This window comes from Desmodus rotundus, chromosome X, assembly GCF_022682495.2.
Source record: "Desmodus rotundus isolate HL8 chromosome X, HLdesRot8A.1, whole genome shotgun sequence".
In the NCBI taxonomy this organism is placed as follows: Eukaryota; Metazoa; Chordata; class Mammalia; order Chiroptera; family Phyllostomidae; genus Desmodus; species Desmodus rotundus.
The window spans coordinates 91049214-91067779 of NC_071400.1; the positions used below are offsets into that span (position 1 = coordinate 91049214).

The 18566-nt window shown below is 40.1% G+C and overlaps 1 protein-coding gene across 9 annotated transcripts in view; it reads left to right on the top strand.

Annotated features, from left to right (window-relative positions):
- The window catches only part of ADGRG2 (adhesion G protein-coupled receptor G2), a 113885-nt gene that overhangs the window by 11794 nt on the left and 83525 nt on the right, over positions 1 to 18566 (top strand). The gene's annotated exons all lie outside the window — the stretch shown is intronic.

Consider the following 18566-nt stretch of genomic DNA (forward strand, 5'->3'; position numbering starts at 1 on the left):
AAAGATTCTTATGTGCTGTTGAAGCCTAAAGTAGTTTTCAAATCATCAAATATTAAACTATATATGGGATAATTTTCATATTAACTGTGATTTTGATAAATTCTTGGTTACTGTTTGTTGCTAAAAGGTAATCCTTTATCAACGAGGATATGTCCACTTCAATACTTCCTCTCCTCCTTTGCCAGCATCAGAATGGTAAAGTGAGCTCTTCTTGTGGTTAGTTATTGCTAGGATCAGATACTTGTGGATAATTGGTTCAGGTAATCAAAACACTATCAGTCAGGCACATGGCTTTCACCCTTATGTGACCTTTGCTCTTAGGGGGACCCACTTAGGGTGGGTCAGTGATGATTCGGTTCTGCTGAGGAAAGTGCATGGAATTCCATCTCCTTTGAACTTACTCCATCAATGGTGTCATCTAGAGGCCCTCAATCCTGGCCATACATTAGCTTAAAAAGGTGCACAGAGGTAAGCACTATCCTGAAATTGGTGTTTATCTTTTCAGACATTTCCTTAGACTTATTCTACATATGAATATATTCCTAAGCAAGAGAGAATGCTACCTGCATGCTTTTAAACTTTATATGATTGGGTTTTTTTACTCTCATATTCTTTTGCAACTTTCATTTTCAATCAGTTATTTTTCTGAGATTTATCCTTGTTGCTACATGTAGCTCTAGCTCAATTCTTTTTCTTTGCTCTGTAGTATTTCATTACATAAATATATAACATATTTATACATTCTTCTATTGGTGGTCATTTAAGTTGTTTCAGATTTTGGTATTCAAAATGAAGCTGCTATGAACAGCCTTGAACATGTTTCCTTGTCCTAATATATGAATGTTTCTCTAGGGATTATATCTAGGAATAGAGGTATCGGGTGGCAGGGTATATGCCTCTTTGACTGTACTAGGTGTTGCTGGATTACTTTCCTAAGCAATAGTATAAGGCACTTCTGTTGCTCAGCATCCTTGCCAACACTTAGCATAGTAAGACTTTTGAATATAGCTATGATAATAGGTATGATATTGTGTCTCTTTTAGTTTTGATTTGCATTTCTGAGTACCAGTATTCATTGGCTATTTAAATTTCATCTTTGTGAAATTTTTGTTTGAGTTTTTTTGCCCATTTTTCTATTAGATTGTCTGTATTGTTTTATTGATTTGTAGATGTTCTTTATATGTTCTGGATACTAAGTTTTAGTGATATATGTTGTAGATAATGTCTCCCAGTTTGTGGCTTATTTCTCCCCTTTTTATGGTATCTTCTGATAAAGTTCTTACTTTAAATGTAGTCAAATTTCTTTTTTCTTTTATATTTTGTACTTTTTGTATTCCTATTCTAAAGATATAAAGATATTCTTCTATATTTTCTCCTAAAGTTTTAAATGTTGGCTTTTGAAATCATTTTAGTCTAACTGGAATTGAGGGAGGAATCTGTGTGTAGATTGTTTTTCCATGTAGAAAATCAGTTGTCCCAGCATCATTTGTTGAAGAGCTGATTCTTGCCCTCCTAAACTGCATCTACTCTGGCACCTCCTTTGCTATATGTACCCATATATGTATGAATGTGCTTCCAGGCTCACTCAAATTTGGCTTCCTGGCATACTTGTCTAAACCTGAGTGAATACTACACTTGATTGCTATAGCTTTCTAATGAGTCTTGGTGCTGGTAGGACAAGCTATCACTTCTTGTTCTTTGTCAAATTGTCTTGGCCACTTGCTTTTACATACATATTGTAGAATTACCATAAAGTTCCATGAAGAGCCTCATTAATATTTTGAATGAAATTGCCTTCAATTGGTGGCATTATACATTTTTTCCAAAATTACTTATACATAGATATCTCATTTGCATCTCACTAACAAAAATGGGAGGTAGGTTAAATGCTTACCCACAGCTCACAAAGCTAGTTAGTCAATAGCAGAGTTAGATCTTTTATTTTTTTAAACCTTTTTTATCCCATTTTTTTTTGCTTGGGAAATAATTCAAATACCGTAAAATTCACCTTTCTAAAGTATGCAAGTCAATGGGTTTTAGTATATTCACAGGGTTGTATAACCATCACCACTATCTAATTCCAGAACATTTTCATCACCCCAAAGAGAAGCCCTGCACTCCTTAGCAGCCACTGCCTATGTCTCCCACTTTATCCCTCCTCCAGCCTCTGGCAACTGCTAATCTACTTTCTGTATCTATAGATTTGCCTATTCTGTACATTTTATATAAATGGGATCATGTGACATGTGGCCTTCTGTGTCTCGCTTCTTTCACTTAGCATCATGTTTTCAAGTGTATTCCATGTGATGATCCAGAAATTCATTCCTTTTTCTTTTCTTCACTTTCATTCCATTCCTTTTCCTTCATTCCTTCAGTCCTTTAGCCAAGTCTTTTGACTCTAAGTCCAGTGGTCTTTTCAGTTACATATTAAATCAATCAGTAAGTAGATACTTGTTTCTTCAAGAAGCTAAGGATGAAATGAAATTATTAATGAGCCTAACAATGAAGTTCTTCAGCCTCACTAGCTGTTGGCATGCAGTAAGCACTCAAACATTGAACTGAGTGTACCACATTAGAAGATCAGCATCTGAGTTCTTCAAAGGAATCTTGTCAAACTTTTGCTAAGCACTGTGTCTGAAAAGCTGAATATTGTTTAAGTTGTCAGGTGTGCATTAAATGTACACACTTGCTTTTGTAGAATGAAGTAGTGTTTTCTTCTGTGAAAATCAGGTAACATCAGTTAAATGTGATATATAGATCTTGGTTTGAAAGAGTTATATAAAGTACTTTATATAAAGAACCTCTCTTTCTCTTTTTATTCCTTACCTAAGACATGCTTACTGATCTCAGAGAGAAGGAAAGGGAGGGAGAGGGAGAGAAACATTGATGTGCGAGAGAGACATCGAATGGTTGCCTCTTCTACATGCCCAACTGGGGACAAAACCCACATCCTAGGCATGTGCCCTAACCAGGAATTGAACCTGCAACCTTTTGGTTTATGGGACAATGTCCAGCCCACTGAGCCACACTGGCCAGGGCAAGAATGTTTGTCTCTTTAGAAAAGTTCCTATTCAGTTAAGCCAGCCATTTTCTTTTTTTTTTTTTTTAATTTTTATTGTTATTCAATTAGAGTTGTATGCCTTTTCTCCCCATCCCTCCACCCCACCCCAGCTGAACCCACCTCCCTCCCCCACCTCCACCCTCCCCCTTGGTTTTGTCCATGTGTCCTTTATAGTAGTTCCTGTAATCCCCTCTTCCCACTGTCCCCCCCCCCCCACCCCGGCTAATGTTAGATTGTTCCTAACTTCAATGTCTCTGGTTATATTTTGTTTCCTTTTTTCTTCTATTGATTATGTTCCAGTTAAAGGTGAGATCATATGGTATTTGTCCCTCACTGCCTGGCTTATTTCACTTAGCATAATGCTCTCCAGTTTCATCCATGCTGTTGCAAAGGGTATAAGCTCCTTCTTTCTCTCTGCTGCGTAGAATTCCATTGTGTGAATATACCATAGTTTTTGGATCCACTCATTTGCTGATGGGCACTTCGGTTGCTTCCAGTACTTGGCTATTGTAAATTGTCCTGCTATGAACATTGGGGTGCACAAGTTCTTTTGGATGGGTGTTTCGGGGTTCTTAGGGTATAATCCCAGCAGCGGAATTGCTGAGTCAAAGGGCAGTTCCATTTTTAGTTTTCTGAGGAAATTCCATATTGTTTTCCACAGTGGCCTCACCAGTCTGCATTCCCACCAACAGTGCACTAGGGTTCCCTTTTCTCCGCATCCTCTCCAACATTTGTTTGTGGATTTGTTTATGTTGGCCACTCTGACTGGTGTGAGATGGTACCTCATTGTGGTTTTAATTTGCATCTCTCTGATGGCTACTGAGGCTGAGCATCTTTTCATATGTCTCTGGGCCCTCTGAATGTCTTCCTTGGAGAAGTGTCTGTTCAAGTCCTTTGCCCATTTTTTAATTGGGTTGTTTGTCTTCCTGGAGTGCAGTCGTGTGAGTTCTTTATATATTTTGGAGATCAGGCCCTTGTCTGAGGTATCATTAGCAAATATGTTTTCCCATACTGTTGGTTCTCTTTGTAATTTGGTTAAGCCAGCCATTTTCAACTGGTGTGCTGCAAGAACTTTTAAAACATGCAATACCTGACTACTTAGTAAGAGGCACTGACCTCTTTTCCCTTAGATGGTAAAATTTTTAAAAAAATGACAACAGCCAACACAACTGTAGCTGTCCAGTATGAATGAGTCAAAATTATACCTATTTTTTTGTCAAATCAGCAAAAAATCTATTTTTTGGTGTGTCGTAGAATTTCAGTAATTAGTTTTATGTGTACCTGCCATGAAAAGAAAAAGGTAGAAAATCACCGAGTTAAGGGATATTGTGCTGTTAATTTTAACCATGAGTTTGAATTGAACTATGCAGAAAAATGAGAATGATTGACACTATGATTTACCAAGGCCTGAACTAAATTAGACACACATATATATTTCCCTGCAAAGCCTGCTGAATCCATTTCAAACCACTTCCCAGATCATCCCTAATGAACAACTGAACCCACATTTGCTAAGGTTGGGATGAGGAAGGATTAAACACACGCACACACACTCATAATTAGTTGATCTGGAACAAACCTCAAGCTATTTTGTTAACTAAACCTAAGTCAAGCCATTAATTCCTTTATATTTTAACCAGCTATTTTAGAAATCGTTTTGTAAGGCTTTAGTTCACAACCCACAAAATTGGTTTTGGAAATAATCTTTTTCCCTTTGCCTACAAGGAATCGCAAAGCTGAATATGAGTTAATTTGCAGAAGTTTTTCTTCTCCTAGGTTTTCAGATATCATTCTGTTTCTGTTCCCCCTCTCCCCTTTTTTTACTTGCCATGCATGGATTTGCCCTTCTTTCCCAATAGTATGTCCAGCTTATTCAAAAATTGTCCATTCATTTATCCATACATTCTTTCAACAAATATTTATAAAGCCCCTACTATGTGCCAGGCATTCTTCTAGGCACTGGGGAAACAGACAAGCTTATTTTCTAGTGGATGAAGCAAATAATAGATAAGTAAAATATGCATTATGTTAAGTGGTGATTAGTGTTATCTGTGGAGGAAAATGAATCAGAAAAGAAACACAGGGAGCATCGAGGGGTTCCAATTTTAAATAGCATTTCTTTAGGTCTGTGGTTGGTCTTGTGGCCCTCCACCTTTTTCTGTAAATAAAGTTTTATTAGCACACAGCTACACTCATTCACTTACAGATTGTCTGTGATTTCTTTCATGCTACAACACAAGAGTTGAGTAATTGTGACAGAGACCACATGGTCTGCAAAACCTAAAATATTTACTATTTGACCTTTTACAGAAAATATTACTTTCATCTCTGTGCAGAGAAAATGCAGATTTTTACATATGATATTTTTATAGAATTAATATTCATGTTGTGCTTTTCAGCTTCCAAAGCATTTTCAGGAACACTGCTTCGTCTGAGTGTTGCAGCAGTGCTGTAAGATAGGTCTCAGTTGCTTTGTTTTACAGGTGATTGAACCAAGCTTTGGAGAGGTTGTCCAGAGCTGCTGACCTAGGGTTTAACTCTAGAAGCTGGTGTTTTTCCAGCCTAATCTCCTATTCTTGATGATAAATATAACCCAGGTTTTTAGCACCAGGAGCTCCCTAATATATGAAACACAGAAAGGTAATACTGTGTAGGCATCAAGAGTGTGGGCTCTGAGGCTTGGCTAAGTTCAAATCTTTACTCTGTCACTTACCTCTGTGACCTCAGGCAAGTTATTTGACCTCTCTGTGCTATTCCTCAGTGTCCTTTTCTATAAAGCAGTTATAATAGTATGCCTTCTGCATAGAGTGATGATATATCCTAGCTTGCCCGAGGCAGCTCTGATTTATGCCTGTTTTCTCTGCATTAATAGTGTCTCATTTAACTTTGGGGTATGCCAGTCTGGACATTAAATATGTGCCCTAGCTAGGGTTGTTGCAGGGTTCGAGTTAGTACAGATAAAACACTAAGAATCCTGACCAACCATAGCCTGCATTTACTAGACATTGGCTGTCATTTCTTATCTTAAAGCCATGCTACTCTATCACTTAATTTTCTTCTGATTTGTTGTTTGGTTTCATTAAGTCCAGACTGATTCCTGTCTTAAGTGATTTTTTTGTGTCTGGTTTAACAGGCCATCAAGGATCCTTCTTCCAGGGAGCAGTGTCTTCCGCCTGCAGTTCTTATCCCCTAGAGAGCATCCTGGTTCACTCACTGATCTCCTTCAGCAGGTCTTGGCTCAAATGTCCTCTTCTCATGATGATTTCACAGGTCACTTCTCAAAAATTGCCACCCGCTCCCATGCACAGTTTATATCAACTTCTTTGTTTTAGTTTTGTACTCAATACTTGTTACTAATAACACAGGTTCTATTGAGCAGTTAATGTTTTTATTTTTACTTATTTTTTTCTCATAATGTTTTAGTATAGTTTTGTTTTGCTGTTATTTGGATAGATAAAAACCACAAAATTCACTATGCCTGTAAGATTTATTTTTCTCATTTTAAAAATAATGTATTTTTATCATTAAAATTGTAGAAATTACAGAATACCACAATGAAGTAAATATAATTCACCTATAGTCCCACCCATGCCCCCAGAGTTGGCATTTTGAGGTATATATTTTTTTAAAAAAAATTTATTGTTATTCAGTTACGCAACTTTATATACCAGCTCTAGAGGGAATGTATTTTCTGGTTTAATCATGTAAGTTTAATTCAAAAGCTTATAAGCAAATGAAGGTTTACACTGTTCTCTAAGTATTATAATTTTAATTCTACTTTTGTCCTCCATATTTTCATCTGAAATTGGTCTGACAGGAAATATTAAAGCACTGGTCCAGCCTAGTCCCATTTTTAGAAGTAAAGAAAAATTGTGGAAGAACATCTGAGTAAAAAGGAACGCTACCCCACTTGGAGTTAAGGTTTCCTGGCATGTTCGCAAAGCCTGACGCCTGAACATCTTAACATCTTAACATGAACATCTTAATAGAAGTAAATGATCGTGTAGTGGGAGACTTCCTATTTGCTGATTTTCTTTATAATATAGAGGAAATTGCACATTCTTTTTGTGTCACTGTCTTGCTGAAGAATGTAATTCAGCTCCTTATGTGTTTGCTTCCCATGCCTCTTTAAAACTTATAATAATAATTTCATATATTTGTCCATTTACATTTTTATTAGTCTGAGTGCCCCACTGGTGTGTATGTTCCAGAAGGGCACAGTTGTATCTGTCTTGCTCACCAATGTGTTCCTAGCTCCTCACATAGTGCCTGGCACCTGGTATTTACTTATCAAATATTTGTTGAATGGGAAGGTGCCTGAGCACGGCAGGCACACTCATGCTCCGTGCAGTGGGGCTGCCCTCCATCTGGGCCAGGGTGGGGATGACCAGTGTGCAAGGTTCTTGGCTGTAAGAGAATGAACACCTAAAAGGGGGTGCTCAAACATCATCCTCACTTTCTCCCCCGGGTCTCATATTCCTTTGACAAATAACCAAGTCATTAATTCGACCATCCAGTTGGTTTAAAGTGCCAATGCCTTTTGAGACAGGAAGCTCATTAGGACCTTCACACTCAGGGATCAAGAGTAGAGATTAGCAACATTTTGGGGGGCATTTGTGATAGGGTGGGAATGAAGAGAAGAGCACAGAGAAGGGAGGCAGAAGAGGGGCTGGGAAAGTGGGGGATGGCCAGTAAGGAAAGGTTGCATAAAGGGCAGTGGGCCCACCACCTACATACACAGTCTCTTCCAAAGAAGCACATTCAATTTCACTCACAACCCAGGCATGTGAAGCAAATAGCAGAGCACCTGACACACTTAAGCAGTTAATAATAGTGATAACACTAATAGGTAATACTTTTCTGAGCATGTACTATGAGCCAAACTCTATGCTGAGCACTTTTCATGTATCTACTACTCGTCATAAGAATTTTAGGATACAAATATATGATTACTCCCATTTTATGGATAAGTAATCTTGAGGTAGAGAGGCATTAAATACCTGTGACTACTTCATCCTGCAACCTGTGATAGGCTAAAATTAAATATTGGTTATTCTTATCAAGATGATTCAGAAGAGTATCTCGCTGCCTTGCTATACCTCCCTTTTTTCTGAAATATCTTATGTGTCAAAATGCTTTGCCAATTTTGTCAATGATTTGGCATTACAGCAGAATAACTAAAGGTACTTTATAATACTTCTGGAATGTGAGTTTTAAAGCAGAGATTTGGAGATAAGTATATATTCACTTTTCCTTGCATGAGCACACCACATCTTTATTCCAGCAGGATCATTTTTACATTAAATGCTATTTTTCAATCTATATTTCTAACTATAACACTAATAATTACTATTTATTGAGCACTTTTGCTATGTGCCAGGAATTGTTTTAGGCATATTATATATATTGATATATTTATGTGTCCCAATAATTGAAAGATGGACACTACTGATATTATCTCCATTTTACAGATGAAGAAACTGAGGCACAGCGAGAGACTGAGTTACTTGCCTGAGGTTTTAGGAGCAAATGGCAAAGCCAAAATTTAAAGGCAGAGACTTATGCCCATTGAAACGTTCGGGCATTTGCTTCATGAACAGGCAAAGTAACCTTTCTTTCCTATGGTTTACATTTATTGACAATTCACGAGTTAGGAAGTTACAGAATATTCCTTTCTGAGGAACCCCACTAGCTGTAACCCGATTTTCCCATTTTGGTCCATTTCCTTTCAACCCAACCCTTTCCAATGAGAAGCCAGGAAACCAGTTAAAAGATTCTGTTTTATGTTCACCCTGCACTTTTTTTTTCTATAAAATTTTTCATAATCTCTGAGATTAACCTGTATGACTGTTATACTTCAGATGAGAGAAATAATGTTACTATTTTCCCACACTAGTTGGAACACCTCCGTTTTGGAAAAATCATGTAAAAAAATACTGCAAAGCCACCCATGCTGCATAAGTGCTGGAGGGAGTCATTTGGGAAAAGGCAGAGTCCAGACACTTGTGGGAGGTACAATTTTTGTGGGCTGTTTGTGTGTCCAGTTTTGCAGTCTTCAGAGGACTCCTTTGGGGATGTCAATGAAAACCATTGAATCTGTCAAGTGTTGTTTGCCAGGTATCCTGGAAAAACATACTGACAAATCTCAGCACTGGGCGGGTCAAAGAGGATAGTTCTAAAAAAGGAAAATGGATGGTCCTGCTCTGGTGAGGCCAGGACTTGGTGCCACAGCCAAGTTCCCTGGTGAGAGAGGAGTTTCCACCGTCGGAGGCTTTCCCCACCCTACCTCACACCATCCAGTCTGCAAAAATAACTCTACTTCCGGTGGAGCCAAGTAGTCATTTGAAGGTGATATTAGCAAAAGGGAAAGGCAATGCTGATGCTTTAAGAGAACATCCTTATGAGGGAGGGGAAAAAAAATAAAATGAGAAGGCCAGTCAACAACTGGGAGATTTTCCTGGATGTAGGAGAGCTGCTTGGAATGACATTGCCTTTTGGTTTCTAAGGACAAGCTGAGCAAACCCATAATGTAGAAAAAGCCCCTCCTTGGGAGTCTCTTCCCCATCCCTCCCCATTTGCACCCTCTAGCTCACTGTAGGAACCCATGTCAATGTTCCTGTGTTGTTCAGGCCTGACTCCATTGGGACCTCCTCAGTCATCCATGCCTCTTCACAATCAAAGCTGGCCTGATCAATTAAGTCAAACTCATCTGTTAATGACCACAGTAACTGAAATTTGCACTCTTTAATAGGTTCCAATGCCTAAGCAAAATATAAGTCTTGAGAGGTGGTATTTTAGATATCTGTCACAAATTAAGAACTTCCAGAATAGGAGAGGAGTCCTACTCTATACAAGTTTTAACAGGCTTTCTAGGTCACCATTATCTCCTTCTGTCCCTCTGATGTAGAACATGTTTCTATGTCCTCTGCCTCCTAACCACACAAAAGAGAATCAGTCACTCCTATCTTTGTGTCATCATAGCAGTGTTCTCATGACCATGCGCACATTTTATAACACCATTCATCCACATGTAGGAGTTGGCCAGAGATGTTTTTTGCCTTCCCAGAACATATCCCTTTATTCTTTCCCTGTGCAAACTGGACTGGCCTCCATTTAGAAAAGAGTCTTTAGAAGCTACAGCTTTCTGGAGATAATGTGACCAACCATCCAGCTGCTGAGAGGTTACTGCTGGGTTTGGTGAACTGAAAGTCACTGGAGATAGCCTGATTGAAATCAGTTCAAGAGAAGCTGGGAAGAGACAAGTAGAGATGCTGAGTATGGCTAACCCCTGAGCACATTCATTTAGGACTAGTTGCAAGGAAAAACTTTGCTTCTTTAAAGGATTATTATGGTTTCTCCTCTACATGGGTAAGAGTTTAAGATGGAACACGATATTGTTTTCTATCTGGGCAGCAAAGAACTGTGTTTGTGGTTTAATAATACAAATGTGAAGAGCATAGGACCAGGTTATCTGTTTTCTAGATCTCCTCCTTGGTTTTATCTCCTCTAATTTATATTCTTCCTGAATCTGCTTTTCATTGTGGGAGGATAGGAATACAAAGTGCCATGTTGTCATCTCTGGTCTTGGTTTTTAATTATCTCTTGGCCTCCATGGAACAAGCAGGGTCTCTAAATGAAAGTATTGCTAAAAATTCTAAGACACAAGGCCAATGTGAAATTTCTCCACCTCTTCAGAGACCTTGTGGGCTAGAGCATAGTTCAGGATAGGTTTGTGTAGCCCCCAAGGACAGGTGTAAGGACAGAATTTTAAGATGTTGGGGAGTAGGAGGCAAGGGTAGAAAGCAAGAGCAGAAAAGAAGGGCCCGTGCATCCACCATTTGAGCTCCAGGACTGGTTTCCTGCTCCTGCTATACCAGTATATGCACCTTCTCTGGCAGCCTAGAAAGTATTTGTCCTCACATTTGGGCTTGCCCTTCCTCCTCCTGCCTTTGACCCTCCTCATCCTCTCCAGACACTTGGCTCAGAGCTCATATTTTTAAAGCTGGCCTCTAATTTTACACCCCCCTTTCTGGTTTCTTCATTCTGCACCCCTCTGAAATTAGACCTTCACCACCTACTATACTGTTCTTTATTGTTGTTTTTGATACCTGACTCATTTTCAAGTTGTCTCTTAGGAACTAGTGTGAGGGGGGAAAGCTAGAAGTTGATGTTAACACCGTGGAAACTGTACGTGACATGATGGCCAAAACCATTTTGAGGAAGCATCCCATATACTTGTAACCTAGCAAAAATGAAATGCTGGGATGGGGAGCTGTAGATTGGACTAGTAGGGAAGCTGTAGCTGTGGTGGGAAGCTATGCTAGACCAGGTGTGGAGAAGTGAGATGAACTGGGTTCTAGGCCACACCCAGCCATTTACCAGCTCTGAGCTTCACCTGCCTCAGCTGAAATCTAGGTACTGCTTGTCACTCTCTCACTCTTAATATCTAGTCCAGACACAAGACCCAACTCTTCCTTCCAGATACTTCTCAGATATGTCTGTATCACATCACCACCACCACCACCACCACCACCATCTTCATCCAAGCTATGGATTTTCACCTCAAATACATCATCACTTCCTCACTAATATAGAGCAGAACAAACTCTTGACCACAGGCCAAATCCCACCAGCCCAGCTTTTGTTTTTGCAAATAAAGTTGCATTGGCACACAGCCATGCCCATTCATTTACATTTTTGTCTATGGCTATTTTCTTGCTAGTGGCAGAAATGAGTAGTTGCAGCAGAGATCCTACACCCTCAAAGCTGGAAATATTATCTGGCCCTTTACAGAAAAAGTTTGCTGACTCTTGGTGTAAAGGGAAATCTGATTTGTATAATTATTTTGAATCTTCCACCTTTTCTGAACTGTATTCCCATTATATTTCAGTAGATCTTCATGTGTGTAACATGACATAAACAAATTTATAGTCACCCTTTCCTTGATTACACTTCTTACTTTGGATTTTTGTTTTAATGAATTGCCAAGACCTTTAGAACAATGTTTGAGAACTAAGAGCAAAAATCCCAAGCTGGAATCCCACTTCTTCTCTGTTCTCCTCCAACCCATTTTCCACTCAACTGCCAGAACAATCTTGTCAAAATGTGAACACATCACCCTTTTTAAAGATCCTTTTGGTAACTTTTCATTGCTCTCAGAACAAGACACAAATCCTCACCTTGGCCACCAAGCCCCAGTGTGAGCTGAGCCTTGCTTGCTCCTCCAGCCTCATCTCTCAGAGTGCTCCTTCTACCCCTCTGTGTCCTGCCCACTCTGGCCTTTTTTTAGTTGCTTACATGCGCTGGACTCCCTCCTGCCACAGTCCCTTTGCACATACTGCTTCCTTTTTCCTGCCTCTTTGCTGTGACCTCCTAGGTCAAATCCCATTGCCTTTACCCAGAGGTCCACGTGCTTTTCTTGGTGGCACTTATCACAGTTGCAGTTTTGCATTTATTGCTGTTAATTTTCATATCACATCTTTGTTTCCCCAGTAGACCACAAGCTCCTTGAAGGCAGGACTTATTTCAATTTCCAGTGTATCCCCAGTACCCAGCATGGGGCTAGGAATTTGCCTGGCAGCTACTCTGTAAACATTTCCGTGTCAATTGGCATAATGTGTGAAAAAGCATCTTGTTTACCATGAATCACTGTTCAAGTGGAAGGTTCTTAAGAACAGATGAAAAGGAGGAAAAGTAATTCTCTTAAACATGGAGGTTCTAGAGATAGTTTTAGAACATAGAAAGAAAGATATCAGAAGACGTTTCAGGGAAACGAAGGGAGGGAGGGAGGGAGGGAGGGAAGGAGGGAGGGAGGGAGGGAGGAAGGAAGGAAGGGAGTCTTCCTCTTCTCTGCCAGAAGACTGCATGGATAAAGTGACAAAAATCACTAGAAATGTGTTCCAGGTGGTATACTTCTGATGTACACTGTCTTTTTAAAAAAGAGACTTTATTTATTTTTAGAGAGAGGGGAAGGAAGGGAGAAAGAGAGAGACGCATCAATGTGTGGTTGCCTCTCACATGCCCCCTACCAGGGACCTGGCCCACAACCCAGGAATGTGCCCCAACTGAGAATCAAACCAGCAACCCTTTAGTTCACAGGCCTGCACTCAAGCCACTGAGCTACACCAGCTGGGGCTGATTTACACTTGTTAATAGAAGCCATTAAAATCTCTGTCCACCTGACATTTTGGTATTCAGTTTCAAAATACATTCACACATGCACCTAGAGCAGAAGAGAACTTCTCCAGGGAATTCTAAGGGAGAAAAAGTGTCCCATTTAAAAATAATTTACAAAATGAACATTTATTCAACCCTGACACCTAAATTAACCTTTCTAAACATCAGTGTTGTAACTACAGATGGCAGGTTCCAGGATGTGAGGTAAAAGTGAGCCTTTTTAAAAGTCTGAAAAAACATCCCTGGCTGGTGTGGCTCAGTAGTTGAGTGCCAGTCTGTGAACCAAAGGGTCGCCAGTTTGATTCCCAGTCAGGGCACAGGCCTGGGTTGTGGGCCAGGTCCCCAGTGGAGGGGCACGCAGGAGGCAACCACACATTGATGTTTCTCTCCCTCTCTTCCTCCCTCCCTTCCCATCTCTAAAAAATAAATAAAATCTTTTAAAGTCTGAAATAACACCATTCAGGGGAAAAGTAAATACTTTATTTTATTCAGGGGAATAACGTACACTCTATATATGGAAGAGGAAGAAAAGCATTTTAAGAAATGAACCTCTTTCTGGCTCCTGAGTCATATTGAGCGATTTGAGGTCATTAGCAAGATGATCCTATTGATTTTTTTTATTCATGTAGTAAACAAATGGAAATCTAAGCATTTTATCACTCACAATGGGTTGTTTCCTGTAGTTATAAATATAATTTCTGCTCAAGTAGCCTGGGTAGCCAGGGCAGTCGTATAAGAGAAGGGGTATACCCCTTAACCTTTGGGCATTTGGCTTGAAAGGTCCATTTTCTTATTATGCTTCCCCTCTGGTGGCAAGGAGCAAGGGGTAGAGGGCTTGACTAGAATACACCTCAGCAGTCCATTCAACAGGTCACAGTGTCAAATGACTCTCCCAAGGAGATAATCACCAGCAAATGCATAGAGATGAGGTGCAAACTGCCAAGTGTCCACAATGTGGCCTGTTGGTCCCTAGAAACATCTTACTGAATTATATTTTTAGTGGGGCTCATAGACCAGGTAAGGTCTGCAGAGTCTGCTTATGCAGGCTTCAGAAGGTGTGGCTTAGAAGAAAATGAGGCAGGCTTTGAATTAGAATTAGCCTGGGCCAGTGTCTGATGCCCAATGTGCACTTGTAGTTCCTGTAGAAGGGTTTCTTCAATAGGTATGGGGGAAACGAAGGGTAGATGGAGAGGAAGAGTAAGAATGAAGAAGGAAGAAAGAAAGAAGCTACATAAGTTAGCTTTTTTGTGTGAAACAAATCCCCACCCCCCAATTTGGGAGTTTAAATAAAGCCACAGCTCTTTCATTAGTCCTCAATTCTGAAGCCTGAAAATTCTGGGCTGGGCTCAGCTGGATGGTCCTGATGGTCTCACTTGGGCTCACTTAGTTACCTATATTCAGCTGCCAGTCAGCTAGATGACTGCCTTTGGGGGATGGTGCAATAATGGTGACTGGGCATGTACCTTTCACCATCTGGCAGACCAGCTCAGGCTTGTTTGCATGCTTACATGGTGGTTTGGGGTTCCAGGAGCAGCAAAGGAGAGCAACTTTTCATGCTTAAGCATTTTGTAAGATAGTGCTAATATCATATTTGCTAATGTCCCATTGGGCAAAGCAAGGGTCAAGGCCGGTCCATAGTCAAGGGGTGGAGAAAAAGACCACCTTTTGATAAGTAGAGCTGCAGCCACATTGTGTATGAATAGGCATACTGGGCGAGGGAGAATTTGTGGCCAGTTTTGCAATCTACCACAGAAGAGAAAGGGTTAGAAATTTCTTATGCTGGCAAAGTTGGCAGACACAGCAGTGTAGAGGTTGAGTATGAGGCTCTCACACTGAATTAAAAAATTATATTAACAAATCACCAAGTTCCTATCTCCCATAGTTTGTCTGCCAAATGGGGCTAGATAATAATGTAACTTCTTACACATTTCCAGTGGGAACAATGAAAACTTTATGGGCAAAAGCTTCCTCATTTTTTATTCCATGGATTGGGCTAAGGAGCAGTGAAATGTTTAGTACATCTCAAGTAGCAAATAAATTTGGAAACAACAAAAAAAAACCTTAATGCATCAGCCTTAATTCGTAGCCCAAGTGTCAAATATTCAACAAAAATTGACATGGTGGTTGTCTTAGGTACTTGGTGGGACCCATCCTACAAGTACAATTGTTTGTTTCTTCCTCATCTGTGTATTTTTTAGTCGTATTATTTTTAATTATTAAAAATACAATATCAAAACAGTTTAAATAGAGGAAAATGCTCAGCATTTGTTACTACCCAGTGGAAAGAGAAGTTAAGAGTTAATTGGAAAAATACTGCGCATGGAAATTGAGGTTGATTTAAGGTTGCAGTAATTATCTAAATTCAGTTTTCCTAGTAAAGTGTTTTCATATAAATGGAAGAAAGTTCAGCTTGGCATGAATACAGCTTAATGAAAATCAAGCATGTGGGGGTTTTTGTGTGTGTGTGTGAAATAGTGAGTTAATGCTCTGAGAAATAATTAATTGGTATGTCCTTGCATATGCATTTACTTTTAAAGTAGCGGTTATGTACACCCTGAAGAAAGTCATGCCATTCTGAAACACATTTAGTTCCACCATGTTGAGTGAAGAGCTATGGTTGCCTCACCCAAAGGGTTGGGTCTGGTGATTAAGGAGTCATTTGAAGGTGGGTTTTTCACCATGTGATCTTTAATATTGTCTCCTTTTCTTCAGCTTTGGGCAGAGGAAACCAGCAACATTCTAGCCCCTGGAATATGTTTGGCAAGTCTCAAGTTAGGTAAGGGGAAGGAAGGAAGACATGGAGAGTGTAGAATGAAGGAGAGTAGAGGAAGGGAAGAGAGAAAGAGAAGACAGGAGAAAGAGGAGGAGAGAAAAGAAAGCACTTAGTGCTGCAGAAAAATAGCATGGTACCAACAAATGTAAGAGGTCCATCAGCTGCTTTTCCTGGCCTGGTTCATTCCACCTCAGCATGCAGCCTCACCAGTGACTAAGAGGTCATCTTTTTAGATGTTTCAGGAAGCAATTATAAAAGCTCTCTCGGTCATTTCTACAATATAACAATGATCAATACCAGCACATTCTTCCTGCTGTTTAGTAAATACCTTGGGTTATAGTTTAAACCACCTTTTAGACAGCATCTCTGCTCATGGTAGAGATGGAGAACATCTATTTGCCATCTTCTTTCTGTGAGTGATTTCTATAGTGGATATTATTCATAATCCATCACAACCTCCATCTGGATGTGCAATATGGATTTTCCCCAGCCTATTCACAGACTATATTTTTAATATGTTCCATCAGGTTTCTGCTCCATATCTCCAAGTCCTTCCTGGCCAGTCTCTGTCTTGCTCTTTATGCTTTAGCAGCATCAAACTGATTCTAAGTCATGCCCACTTAATGCCAGTCTTTGGCTCTATGTCTTGGTTTACGTTGTTTCCTCTCTCTTTAATGCTCTTTCCCATTTCTTCACACAAAGGGGGTCGTACATCATTTATGAGGCAGCGTGACTGTTATCTTCTTGGAGAAATTTTCCTAGATCCATTTTCCTACACCGAATTAGGTGCCCTTCCTTGGAGCTCTCATTATACCTGTAACAGAGCTCGCAGCTGGTTCATATGGCACTTCTAGAAAGCCTGGCATTCTGGATTCAGACTGTCATAGTTATCTTGGCCAAGCGCCCTTTTGCAGGGCACAACCTGCACAATTTTACATAGTGCCCCCCTTTTTTATATATAGTAGACATTCAGTAAATGTTTGTTGAATGAATTAGCTTTAGAGTTTTCCAGAGCCATCTCACAACTTAACTCCTGCTGAATGGTGGCATCCAGAACTGAACAAACCAGTCTTTGAAGGTAAAGCTCCTGTTAGGCAGGCTCTCATCAGTAATGGGGCCACCATAAGGTTCTAGAACCACTCTTATTTGTTCCTCAGTGGTATACCTGCCATTATTCTACAGTCAAGAATCTGCATATGCCCAACCATCTCCTATATATGCCCACAAGCCTAACCTTCACCATCATTTCTATCTGTGCAATTTGCTTCTCCTTCTAATGTGGGGAAGCTTCTCTTTGCTGATTTCTGTTCCCATTCCCAATTTCTCAAGGCCTCTTTGTTGATGTTATTGCCAGAAACTAGCAGTGACTCTGCTCCTCAATCTAGATGACTAATTAATCAGTAGGTTCTAAATGAAGTTGCTGAGCACTCCAGGATGCTGGATGCCACTGGGTTTGTTTTGGTTTGGTTTTGGTTCATCCTGGGACCTTAGGATAATTACATTATCCTAAGACAGTAGGGACACCTGCCTGGGGCTTCAGTTACCTGTGTATTCTGCTCATTGTTTAGTTTATTATCCCCAGGATGTGTGGGCCCTGTGGGGGACACCCAGGGCCTCTGAGCAGCCTATGAGTGCAGTTCTGATTCTTGGATGCAGCCTTTCTGAGAGCTTCCTCTCACTGGAGAGAGCTCTAAGTACATACAGATTTAATTTCCTTCTCACCCAAACCACTTGTACAGTCATCTTGCCTTTTTTTTTTTTTTTTCCTGGTCACATTGGTATTGCCCTGGGTTTTAGCCAGCTTGGTAAATAGAGGAAATTGAATGAATTTCCAGCCTCCATGATTTCATGGTTTGGGGCAGTCAGCAACTGTGGGAGGTTTCAGTTAATCCTAGCAATTGGTGAGTTTGCCATTCTTCTCTGAGAAGCTTCTCTGTTCCGTGCCATGTCTTACATAAGTCAATATGGTTCTTTTTTTGACTTGCCCTTTTCTTTCAATGATGTAAGAAGTCCAAACATTGGCAGTCACTATGTTTTGTTACTGGAGTGCTGGTGCTGATCACATCCTGATTCTTGTTTAGTTTTTCTAGGAGATACAGGATGGTGGGTGTGTGGAAGTGATAGTGGAAAGGAGGCATCTGGAAGCAGAAGGATGTGCACTTCTTTAATTAAGTTTAGGCCTCTGTATCCATCACACATTTTCACATCATTGCTTTTGACATTCTTTTCCACAACTTGCTCAAGTAAGTTCCTACTCCCTGGATGGGAAGCTTATTTCTTGGCTCTGACACCAGAAATTGGCCTTTCAATGGGGTCTTTCTAATTGGGTTAGAGCAGGGCCAGGGGAGATGGCATCCAGCTGAGCAAGTAATGGCATTACCTCTCGGTCTCCGAGCTTGATTTAGGAACTCTGTTTGGAGAATCTAAATGGCCTGGACCTCCCTTTGTTCTGTTTTTCTTCACTAGAAGAAATATATTTAATTGTATAAGTAATACATGAATAGATGTCTGTGTTCCATGGAGTAAAAATTGGGCTTCATCCTTTCCCCCATCACA